Source organism: Dasypus novemcinctus, chromosome 18 (genome assembly GCF_030445035.2).
Source record: "Dasypus novemcinctus isolate mDasNov1 chromosome 18, mDasNov1.1.hap2, whole genome shotgun sequence".
Lineage (NCBI taxonomy): Eukaryota > Metazoa > Chordata > Mammalia > Cingulata > Dasypodidae > Dasypus > Dasypus novemcinctus.
Window position 1 is genome coordinate 73,909,459 of NC_080690.1, and position 4,042 is coordinate 73,913,500.

Here is a 4,042-nt window from a genome sequence, read left to right on the forward strand (position 1 = left end):
ACTACCCATGCTAACCTCCCCCATCAGAGTGGGAGCTAACTGCAGGCAGGGCCCAAAGTTGACTTATACAGCATTTGCCAGCAGAGTCCAGTACACAGGAAGCCCCAGGAAATGGATGATGAATAAGTGAACTAGTACCTGAATGGATGACAGGGTGGCAGACAGATTCCCTCTCAACCTGGTAAGCCCCTACTCATCCTTCGAGGGCCACTGCAAGCTCTTCATCCAGGGGTTTTCTAAGACCTGTAGTCTCTGCCGGGGGTCAGTCTGGACTCTGCTGGCCCCTGGGGTCTCTGCTGTCACAGCTCTGGTCATCAGCGCTGGAATACCTGTGTCCAGGGCTCTTTCACCCACAGCCTGGAGCCCCTTGAGGGCAGAGCCTGGGTGTGGCTCATCACCAAGTCACCAGCATCACCTAGCACAAGGGCTGGGCATTCCTTTATTTATCCTTCTGTACTTATGAATCAAGGCATGTAGGAACCACGGATATAGTCACAAACAAAATCAGCAAGAACTCCTGCCCCCATGAAACCTATATTCTGATGGGGAGAACAGACAAGAAAACAGAATTTCAGAAAGCAATAAAAATCTAAAAATAAAACGGGCAGTGGAGTAAAGGTGGGAGGCAGTCTCTGCTAGGGTGTTTAGGGAAGCGACATTTACAGGAGACCTGGAGAATGAGAAGGAGTCGGCCACGGGGAGTGGAGTGGGGAAGCGCTTCCAGCAGTGGGCACAGTGCCCTGAGGGGCAGAGGTGGGGCCTGAGGGCAGAATGCCCACCAGGGTCAGATCATGAAGGACCTTCTGGGTTACAGAGTGGGAATGAGGGAGTGATGTGACTGGAGCTACACATTTAAAAGATGGTTCTGGAGGGTGGGCTCAACCATAGGGCAAGTTGTCCCTGGGGGACATTGGGAAATGTCTGGAGACATTTTTGGTTGTCATGACTGAGAATGAGGTGGAGGAGGGGAAGCTACTGTCATCTAGTGGGTAGAATCCAGGGACACCAATAAACACCCTACAAGGCACAGCACAGCTCTCACAACGACCTGGCCCCAAATGTCAACAGTGCAGAGAATGAGAAGCCCTGCTCTAGAGGCAATGAGAGTTTTCTCACTGATGCAGGGAGACCAGGAGGGGAAGAATGCCCTCCCTCCCCCTACCAAAGAAACTCATAAGGCTCGAGGCTTGGAGCAGAGTCAATATTGCTGAGCTGGACTAAGAGGGACAAGGGAAGAGTTCTGCATGCCCACTCTTCCAAAGACTCATGGAAGGCCAGGACCAGCTCCTGGACCTTGAAGGTATTTGTCCCCCGCCCCCAGGTCAGCTGCAGGTGAAGACAGTATCCTGGGATATTCCCCCATGCTTCTCCTAGCTCATGCGTGATGATTCCTGTTTTGAATTTACACTTGGAGAGAAGGGTTCTTTATTTACAGTGGAAAATGGGAAACTTACAGAAAGATGGTGGAGAATGGGGCAGGTTGAGGAGAAGTTCTGCTCCCCCAAGGGACACCGTTGAACTAGCAGTAAATAGGTCCCAGGAACACAAATGCGTAGGATTTGTGCTAGTCCCCACTGATTCCAATGAACATTCTGGAGCCACGGCTGCAGACTATGAAGAGATGCATAAATAAGCTTGTCAAAGGGCAACTGAAAAGTTATAGGCTGGTGTCCTTGTAACTGATGTAGTGACTATATTTTTAGATGAACTAGAAAATGCTCTCATCACAGATGCACAGTTGGAATTGGACCTCAAATGTGGAGCTAGACAGAATGTAATCATGGATAGAAAATACTTAAACTTAAAACTCTGTCACACGATGGACGCTAAGGAGCACTCCCTACTGGTGGAATCTCTTGCAGCTTTTCAGTTGGAAAAAGCAGCTTGCAAAGGAGCATTGTTTCACAGAATACCACCCAGGTTTCCAGGTGACATTCTTAGATTCAGACACCCTCCTTCTCCCCTTTAAATAAAGCAAGAAGAAATGAGACACCAGACAAGACTTGGTGCTGTCCTTGGAATCTCCTGGTGGGTTGAGTTGGCTCAGCAGCACTTCGGAGTGTGGAGGCTGAGCTGAGAAGAGTAAGGCTCATGACTCTCTCTAGTGTCCAGCTGTGAACATTGCAGGTGTGACCCACACCTGGCTCTAGAAGTGGGAAGTGCCCACACAGCCTTGATGGTGTCTCTAGCTCCCTTTCCCAGGCAGGGAGATTATAAGGTTGCAGGAATGATGATTCACAGATAGCCTGCGCTCTCTGGAGCATGACTCCTCATGCAGAAGGGTAGAAGTTTCTGGTAGTTTCTGCCGAGCTAATAGCTGAGAGCCAGGGTGCTGGTTATACCTCATCCAGCAGGGGGATGGATGCCCAGACTTCCTCCTGGCGCTGGGACAGGGAAGGCTCTGGCTATCAAAAGTGTGGCTTGTCTGCTGGAGGGCCTGGGGAAGCAGACTCCTCCAAGCCACTGGCAACATATGGGAGGCATTTCACAGCCCAAGAGTTTTGTAGCCTTTGTCAAATGATGGTTTTCTTAGCCCTCATTCTGCACACCCTGTTGCAGTCACAGGCATTGTGACTTCAGACACAGTGCTGCTGTGCATGGGGCTCTTGGTGGTGAAATATAACTAGGAACGATGAAAAATGATGGCAGGATTATCAGTTGGCTGCAGGTATGGCGGCACAGGGGTGTGTGTTTGTTACTTCCTCAAAAAAGGAAAACAAAAACCAAAAGAACGGTTCTGCTTATGTGGAAAAGTGAACCAAGTATGGTAAAAAAACACCTGCATCTTCTTGTTGTTTCCTGTTACTTAAGATTTCAAGATATTTGCTGTCTTAAAGCAGCAGCAACTCTCACGCATGCTACATGATTCAGATCAGTAGATGGAATGTCCACTTTTTCCTAGAGACACTGGTGTTATTTTGCTTGGTATTTTCAATTTTATTTTTGTTGGTGGGGTGAAAGGTATCCTGGCTGCTGCAATGTGCTGTTCTACCCCTTAGATCCAGGACAGTCTCCCCAAGGGAACCACATTGGGACCCCCCAGCTCCCCTTCAAAACAGCGGCCCCTCCTCCTTAGCAGGGTGCCAACACATCTGCACCCCGAACCGGATCTGCTGGCTGAGGGAAGCAGGACTCTCTCTGCCCCAACCCAGGCTCATCAGGATCCTCTTTTCTTCCGTCCCCCCACCCCCACTGGTGGATGTGGCCATAATGAATAGGGGGAGGCTGAGACAGGGGGCACCTTGCAGTCACATCATACACTGGCAGAAAACAGAGGAGACAAGAGGCTGCCCGTCCCCCTGCCAGGAAAATATGTCTTGCTGGTTAGGCTCAGAAACACACGCCCCAAAGCAGACTGGGTTTTTGCTCTAAGGTAGCTGACCTCTCCCACTCCGAGATGTCCCACATCCAAGACGTTCATCGTCTTCTGGTACACAGGACCTGCGCTAACAAGGCAGAGGTGTTCAGAGAGGGCAATGTGCACAAGTACCTCAAGACTCCCGGCATGGATTCCCATATTTCTATTTATACATTTCAGTTGAAGGTGAACCTGGGCTCATGGTGACATGTTCTGTATTCAGAACAACCCAAGAAACGTGGGTTGGTGTGCCTACTTTTTAAAAATATAAGTGTTTTGGGGTCAGATTTTTCAAGTTACACTGAATAAAATACCCAAGTAAAGATTTAAATGATTTGTTGGAATTGATGTATTTAAGCAGATTTAATCAAGTTGTCATGGAATAGTCCATTTACAATGAATCCTCACGTCACCTTAAAAAATAGATGTTACATATTTCCTAGTAATGACAACCAAACTTTATGATGAAGTTTCAGATTCAACTTGAAATGAGTGAGCACTAAGTTTTTCAAAATTGTTTTGGGGTTTCAAAGGCAAAACGTTTTAAGATGATTATAATATATGTCAACATTTCCCTCCCAACATCCACAAAATTTATGTCTTTGCTACTGTCAAGATTTGTGACACCCTATTTTATATCCTGTCTTAAAACACAGAACAGTGACCAGTAGGAATATTCATAGA